Source organism: Lycium ferocissimum, chromosome 4, assembly GCF_029784015.1.
Source record: "Lycium ferocissimum isolate CSIRO_LF1 chromosome 4, AGI_CSIRO_Lferr_CH_V1, whole genome shotgun sequence".
NCBI lineage: Eukaryota > Viridiplantae > Streptophyta > Magnoliopsida > Solanales > Solanaceae > Lycium > Lycium ferocissimum.
The window spans coordinates 29,559,479-29,568,452 of record NC_081345.1 but is presented as its reverse complement, the minus strand read 5'-3'; the positions used below and the strand labels follow the sequence as shown (position 1 = coordinate 29,568,452).

The window sequence follows — 8,974 nt, the reverse complement described above, 5'->3', positions numbered from 1 at the left end:
GGGCAATTCGCACTTCTTTTGGGGTGGTCTTTAAATTTTCTTTTCATATTTGAAATCTTTAAATTTTCTTCGGCTTATTAAAATCCATAGGTTCCGGGTTCGAACCCATGCGCAGTCAAAATTTTAAAAAAAAAATTCGCAAGGCGAGTTTAAATTTTGCTATGCCACCAACGCATAAATACTTGTGAAAGGAATTACTGAAACATTTGACCCGATATACTTATGCCTTATGGGCAGATTCGGCATAAGTATGCAGTCCGGCATAACCCTGATAATTTTTCATTAAGTTTTATGCCGATCCGGTGATAAAAGTTTGCCCATTAAAAGTATGCCCTCACCTAAGATAACTTATGAAGGAATTACCAAAGTTATGCCGGACCCGGCATACTTATGTCTTATGGGCAGCATTTCATAAGTAGCGGCCGGGTCCGGCATAATTTTGATAATTCCTTCATAAAAAGTTATGCCGGGTCCGGCATAAAAGTTCGTTCATTAAAAGTATGCTCTACCGGCATAACTTCGTAGTTTAATTATCAAAGCATGCCGGATCTGCAAGATACTTATGCCAAGTCTCGCCCATAAGGTATGAGTATACGGGTCCGGTGATAAAATTTGTAATTCCTAATAGTGTGGCGTCGGCCCCAAGATAAAGTAACCAAACCTTGTTTTACATTTTTTTAATTTATGCTTGAGCGGAGGTTCGAACTCGGAACCTCATGATTTGTTGTAGCTCAAAGTTTGCGATACGAAGGGCAAAAATTAAAGACCAGCAATATGAGGGGCATAATTTAAAGACCACAAATATGAGGGGCAAAATTTAAAGACCACCCCAAAAGAAGGGCACTCCGCGCAAAAAAATGTTTTCGAATGTGTTTATCAACTTCTTAGATTAGCGTTAGAAGTGGCAAAATCAATTAGTTTTTACTATACGGCCCTGATAAGTTAATGGTCAGCGTGAAATAATTTAATAAAAAAACTTGGCATGAATAAAATAGAGGGAATACAAATAACTCAATTAGCTATGAACTTATGATTAGTACTGTATGCGGTAAAAACCGGTCTCAAGAATTGGGCAAGTTAGGAAGCAACACGTAGCAAAGATGGCCAGTCATCGGTGACTCAACCATGATGACACCGGATACAAACCTGTGGCCAGATAAAAAACAATTCAAGATGTGACCATTATAAAAACGTTATAGAAGGCTCCAAAATTCCTCTAGCTTTTATTAGGCTTTATTACCTTTTATTGCAATATTAATATTGGTAATTAAGGGGGCATAATTTGTGAATCATGCACCCCATAACTTTAGTATAAGTAGAGGTTCTCATTCTATTGTAAATCATCATAAATCATATAGCAATACAACATACTTACTTTGTTCTCTATATTCTGTTGTTCCGAATTCGATGTGTTCTTAAAGGCAGAGTGTTCAACCAGAGTCATTGAGAGATTCCTCCGGGTTCCAAAGGCCCAGGCTTATTTTATTATATTCTTGCTTTATATTTACTTGATTTCATTATTAATTGCTACTATTATTTTCTACTTACTTATAACAAATCAATTCATGTATCCTTTAAACCACTAACAAATTCAACTGTACCTTTTTTGGGCTAAACAAGTGCTTAATTGAAGAGTTGGTCAAAGAAGGTATGAAATAATCAAGATTAACAAATTCGAACACAATTACTTTGAGCATACATATTAAGCTTTTTTTTTTTTGGTTAAATACTGGATTTATTTTGAAGGAACTTTTCAAAAGCTTTTTCAACCGAATCCCAGTACAGAATTTTTCCAATATTTACCAAAAAAAAAAAAAAAAAAAAAAATTCTATGTCGGCATTTTTTTTGGTTTCTCATCCGGTGTTCGATATCCGCATTGGAGCCCGACTATATCCGGATTCGCGCCGCGTAGGGCCCCATTCGGAGGGGAAGCAATCCCTACCAAGGATTTTTCCGTACCCATGGCTCGAACACGAGACCTCTGGTTAAGGGAGGAGTAGCTCTATCCACTGCACCACATCCTTTGGTGGTCTATGTCGGCATTTAATTGAGAGAAGTTCTGAATTAAGTAACAATCATCATATCACATATACTATTCTAAAAGTGGGAAACCCTTAGGTGCAAGTTGAATTACGATAATACCCTTAAAAAATTAAACGACCAATTTGCTCTCTATCCAAAAGTAAATTAGTTTCGACGGAACAAGAGTCAATCCCACTTTACCCCCCTCCTCCACCCCACACCCCCAACATTTTAGACTTGGGAAATGATGCCCCCTCCACATATTGAGTGGGAACGATAACCACCTTACGTAATATTTTCCAGTGAGAATTTTCTTTTTTTGAATAAAAGTCTTTTTTCCTTTACTTTTTAGAATTAAAAACCATAAATATATAACTATTATTATTGTCCAATTCACCTATTGCATTGAAAATAATGTACTTCGTTTAGGATATAATTTTAGAACACAAAGAACACACATAAATAAATTAATACTTTACATGACAACAATTCTTTCATCTAAAAAAAAATTCCTTCATCTAAATATACACCCTCTGGATCAAAAAGGGTGTCCACTAAGTCATTTGTACACCCCTTAAGAAATACTAACTCCTAGAAAAAAAAGAGGTAATTAGACTAAACTGCCCCTCATTAAATAGGTATTGGGATTTGATCACATAATACTTAATAGGGGCAAATCTGAAAAAACAAGGTTATTTCTTTCTTGATTTGATAAGTGGACACTCTTTTGACCCAAAAAAACAAGGCTAAGTGGACACTCTTTTTAATCCGGAGGGAGTATTTCATAAGAATTTCTAAAATTTCACGTAAGGTTGAATAATTCTTGCATATTTTCTTGAATTCTGTATGTATAATAATTTTTCCCTATAGCAGAAATTTTAGCAGTGCTCTCAAAATAATAGAAAGCTTTTACAATTTTTGCAGAAAGGCAAAACTAAAATATTATTTTGCATGAACATATTATACTTCCCCTTTTAATAAAATGTCATGTTAAGTCCGAGGGACATAAAAAACAATGGCAGATAATAGGGGGTTCAATATTTTTAAAGAAGTGTGCAGTAAAATTTTCTGACAAATGGTTCATAAAGGTAATTAAAATTATCGTCAAAAATTAAAATAATAATATATTAATACAGTGGTCATTGATATGTTTTTTTTGAAGAAAAATTAAATACGGGAAAACAAATAGCGTCAAAAATATTTCCTCCAATAAAAAAAAAAATTATTTTGACTTTTTTTTTTTTTTGGGTGATAGTTACTCAGATTTTGATTCAAAAGAGATTACCGTTCTCATTCAATATGTGGAGGGAGTAGTGTTTCCCAACCCTTAAATGTTAGGCGGTAAAGTGGGATTGACTCCCCGTACAATGCACTGAAAATGAAGTTGATTAGTAACTAAATCATAAAACTTCACATCTAGAGAACGTCAACATGTACACATTTCAAAAGTATAATTTTCACGAGTCTAATTTAGTTATGAGCAGCTAGAATAGAAAATAAGAATATTATGCATCATGCATCATTGGGGCATACTCTGTGATAATATGACCGATGAATGATCTTCCTCCGTTCACTTTTATTTTTCACTTATTAAAAATAAATTTTCATATTTACTTGTCCACTTTAGCATATCAAGAGAAGGACAAATTTCTTTTCCTTGTTTATCCGTACATTAATTACTCATTTCCTATGCATACTATACACCAATTAATATGAGTATAATACTAAAATATATACTTCATTTATTAATTCTTAATGAGTGTGCAAAGTCAAAAGTGAACAAGTAAAAGTGAAAGGAGGGAGTATAATTTGCCTAGCCAACACCGGGGTAGAGGTGAGGCTCACCAAATCTAAACCCGTCCATTTATATTCAATCCGTTTTTTACCCGTATTGAAACTCAACTTGTTTTTATTCATCCGCTCAAATCCGATTCAACCCTCTTATTTTTCACCACTAAGTATTCACAATCTTTTTTCAAGTACGGAATTTGTACGTATTTGAGAGCAACGTGTCGAGAAGAGGATGATAAAGTCATCGAAGCCTTCAACAGGTATCTTTTTCTTTTTATTAAATTATAGAGCAAGGTTCGAGTACCAACTAGGCCAAGCTCTACCAAAATTCATGTTACATGTTCATGATCATTATGTATCACTTTTTTTAGAAAAAAAAAAAAAAACTAAACTAAATTTAGTTTGAAATAAATGTTATTTACCAAATCAAGAAAATTCTAAAACAAGATACTACTATAACATTCTGGTGCATATTCAAAAATGATTTTTTTCTAATATTTTATGAGAAAATGGTGATTTTAGTCCCTGTGTTATTGCGTAATTCCTATTTTAGTCCCCGTGTTAGTAGACTTAGCATATTTAACTTTGAATTAAACAAGATGGGTGATTTTGGTCCAATTTCTAATGGGACTTGACTTGACAGAGCTAAACAGACCATTGCTGCTACCAAGGGTGCTTTAGGAATTTACTTCTCCAGTTTTAATTACACGAAACATTCTTTCTTGCAGAGAATTGGTATTACATGTTGATACCACATGGCCGAAATTTTGTAATAAACAATTCCAAGATTAAAAAAAAATCCAAAGTGCAGAGCACATTCAAGACAATGGCTTCTCCTTTCTCTATCAGAAGATGCTTCTCACTTAGAATGTAGAGCTCTTCAAGCTAAAACTAATGAATCCTAGAATATGATCTCAGTGCAAAATTTATGTCGGAGCTCATAAGGCGGGTTTACTTTTGCTTCGATTTTTGAGTTCTCGGCTCAATTTTCCCCAATATTTCGAGCTAGGACTTTTATGGTTCTTTCTATCCCTTATCAATCTTGCGTTCGATTCGAGGTTCAGCTTTCGGTCTTATTTTCTGTAAATCAGTTGCATTTTTCTACAAGATTTTATTGTACTAATAAGAATAGACTGCATGGAGAAAAATTGAGAGCTTTCAACATACCTACTTGATTTAATCTATCTTCTCCCCCACTAACAACATGCGTTTCAGTGTTGATTTTTCTTTTAAAGTTGAGCTCCTTCTTGTTGTTTTAGTACCAGGGAATTCCATATGAAGAAAAATAGAAAATGCAATCGAATGTAAGAAAATCAGCGTCCTATTGTTTCTGAAAATTTCTCTTTGTAAGCTTTTTTTTTTTTTTTGAAATATTATGTGCTTTGAAAAAGCTTTCATTGTGAATTAAGAATAGGAATACATCCCACAGTGAGCTTTACTTTTTATAAGAATAACAGTGGTTTTGAAAATTTATTTTAGTGTAATTTATGATTTTAACTATAAATCTAAATTACTGGGGGATTTTAGGATTCAGAAAATTTATATATTTTTTTGATTTCCTGTTACCAACGAGAGAAGGGAAGGTTTATTATTTTTGTTTTTGCAACACATACATGGAGAAAATCTGAAAATGGGTTTCGTCGTATAAAGGTCTTAGTAAAAGGACAACCATGTGTTTTTTCTCCTCTTTTTTCTTGGAAGGGTCTTGCGTTGAAACATGAGAAATATCCAATTTGGCCCTTGAGCAGTTAGCAGCCCGTTTGTTTTGTCAAGTTCTGTTAGAGTTTGGACCAAAATCACTCACCTTATTTAATTCAAGGTTAAATATGCTATGTCCACTAACACGGAGACCAAAATAGGAATTATGCAATAACACAGGGACTAGAATCACCATTTCCCCAATATTTTATTTACTTTATTTTATACGACACTCTTGTTTCTTAATTATTCTCAATGGTTTTAATAAGTATTCCTTAGAGAGGCAATGTCGGATGAGACACTATTTGGCCTTCTTTTAGGAGTTGTAAATAGTATCACCTTTAGCTGGTAGCTAGTAAAGAAGGTAACCCCTACCAACGTATATAGTTGAGGTCAAACCGAGGTTTTACCTGCAGCTTCTGTCCACGAATCCTCTTTCGCTTGGTTTTTTATATTTCCATAGATACAAAAAAAAAAAAAAATCAAATCCGGAATACAACTTCAAGTTGTATTCGGAATTTTCATGGCCAAACGCTGATTCCGGAAAAAAGTGAAAAAAACTTCCGAAAAAAGTGAATAATTTTTATGGCCAAACGGCACCTAAGTCTCTTTATTTCACTTGATCAAGAAGGGGAGCATTTTGGAGTCGGAACAACAAAATAATCTTTACTTCTTTGCTGCCTGAAACTGTTTGAAACTGAAGTGATGCTTTTATACTAGCCTGTCAGCAGAAAAATCACTTAAATGGAGAACAATTCAATTCTGCATATGTTTGTTTAACCTCATTTTTTCTAAGCATGCAGATGCAGGCATGGCAAGAATAAGTGGAGCAAGCGCGTCAAGTTCAGAGGGAGAACCGGAGAATAAATTAACAGTCAGCAATATTTCTTAGCCTAAAAAACTAGAAAGATGAAAGTAAACCTAGCATTGTTGTCGGGTTTCCCACCCGGTGTCCTTTACCTGCCTTGGGGCCTCTAGATTCACTCTACATAAGGTCCATTGAAGGGGAAAGCGCTCTCTATCCTGAATTTTTTCGTTCCCCTGGCCCGAACCGGAGACTCCAGTCAAGGCAGGACGGATCCTGTATAGGTTGGTTGACAACATCAATAATATCCCTGCAATAGCACCAGAGACACACACAGAAGGCTGATGCAAATTGGAAATGTGCATTATCTTCTGCCTGCAACTAAGAATTATTTGAGGGAGAAGGTCAAGAGTTTCACTAATTCTAATTATCTGAGGTATAAGGTAAAGAGTTTCACTATTTCTTTGAGCTAACCCCATAAACATGGAGACATAATGACATATAGTATATCGATTCAAACTGTGAAGATAAATATTTAAACAATGAAAACCAGATCATGAATTGGCACAGCAGATCTGCACTTTAAGATAAATTGTTACATACAAAGATCCACAACTCAACAGAAAATCTCTAATATGGCATAACATTACTTGATAGTCTACAAAAGACGTGGCCATTGATGCCACTCATAAGAAAATAATTTGTAGCGATATGTTTTCCCATAAGATTCTCCGAAATCATACACAAGTTCTGCATTATCCGTTTCAAAGTCGTAAGAGATAACCTTACCTCTTATACCCAAATAAAATATGCGCGGAACAGCAGGATGAATAGCCATGTTCTGCACCTCAATACGAGGAGAGCTTACAAGTCCATAAGCGTCTGGACACTTTAGAACTGTATTGGCGACATTCGCAACATACTTCTTAACCCATACTGCATCTCGACTACGAATATTGCTCACGAGGTACCACACTGTGACGGTTGCCAGTCTAACGCTCAATGCAAAATACAATGCCCTGCCTGATAATCCAAGATAACAACTGCCTCCGGTCACCATATCTTCGGGCAATTCCAAAGCCCAGAAACGCTTGTGCACACTATCATAAAAAGTGATCTGTGGTGCATCATCCAGCCAACAAAATACTCCATCCATCACACTAGCTGATGGCGATTTCATATAGGTAGAATGATACAGTCTAAGTGGTACATCAAGACTTATATGATTTGCAGTCCACACATTAGTCTCTGAAGAGAAACTTTCAATTGCTATAGTGAACTGTGAATCCCAATACATAGGTATTTCATAGCGAACTATAGTAAAAGAGATGACATCTATATCAGGGTCATCTACCTTACAAATAAATCCTACAGCAGGGTGATCCTTCATGTAGATTTGAGTCTTAGGGAGTGCCAAACACTGCCTTGTGGCAGGATTATAAACACAATAACAAACCCTCGATACACAGAAGAAAACCATTGGATGAAGCTGCAATACTAACTCTCTTGCCAATGCCAAGAAGATTGTCTACTGAGTTGTCCAAACTACCATCAATTACTTCCTTTGACGAGTAAAAGAAACGAATTTGTGAACCTATACGGGTCTCTGGAGCTTGATAAAAGAAACCAATTAGATCCGGTTGAGGTTTCCATCGTTGATAACGGCAATCAGCAATGTACTTAAGCCAACACTTGGGATACACATTTAAACCTTGCCAGAGCTTTTGAAGGCAAACGATGCAATATTTCCATTATGATATCCTCAGAAAACTCGATTGCACTTTTATCACACATCTTGCACACACGTTTCATACTCTGTAATAGGAGGTGGATTCAGGATTTGAAGTTTATGAGTTCTAAATTCTTGGCCTTTGAAATTACTGGGTTCTAAATTTACTATTTTTTTTTTTTGGTAAATTAGGAAACTACAGCCCCTACCCTTTGGGGGTGCGCTCTGGTTAAACCCCGTAAATCACACAGGAGATATAAACTGCACTAGGCAAGCCCATAAAATATGTGTGATATTCCAAATACACGAGAATTTTTTCACCTTTTTCCGGAATTTTTTTTCACTTAATTCGAAAATCAGCTTTTGCCATGAAAATTCCAATTACAAATTGAAGTTGTATTTGGAATTTGGAAAACAACTAAAACTTTATTTTCACTTTCAATACATTCAAACAACCAAATATTCTTTGCAAAAAGTATAATCAAACACAACTCCAACTTCAAAATTCCAAATAAAGTGAAAAATATTTGGGTTTCATGACCAAACGGAAGGCTAAATTACTCAGTTTATACAAATACTGAGTTTGAGTTAAAGCTATTGGGTTCTGCTGAACCCGAATAATAAACGGTAAATCTGCCCCAGGCAGTTTCTAATACTTGCAAGTTGCAACTACTACTCTATTAGGGGTACAATAAATGCCTTAAAGCTGTCAAACTAAAATAATTTCGAAATTCAGCAACCTAAAACAATTCAACAAAGAAACAGCAAATTCATAATAGTTAAGATAATCAGTAATTTCACTATTGATAATCACAAAGATGAGATTATTAAACAGATAATCCGTTGAATTTTGGTTTTACCTTCATCTCATCCACCCCCTTTCTTCCCTTGCTCTCTGCCTTCTCTTTTTGTTAATAACTTAAGATTG

At 35.0% G+C, this 8,974-nt stretch overlaps 1 pseudogene; it reads right to left on the bottom strand.

The window, feature by feature from the left end:
- Nucleotides 1-6,860: 6,860 nt before the first annotated feature.
- Nucleotides 6,861-8,974, bottom strand: LOC132052186 (F-box protein At5g03970-like; annotated as a pseudogene).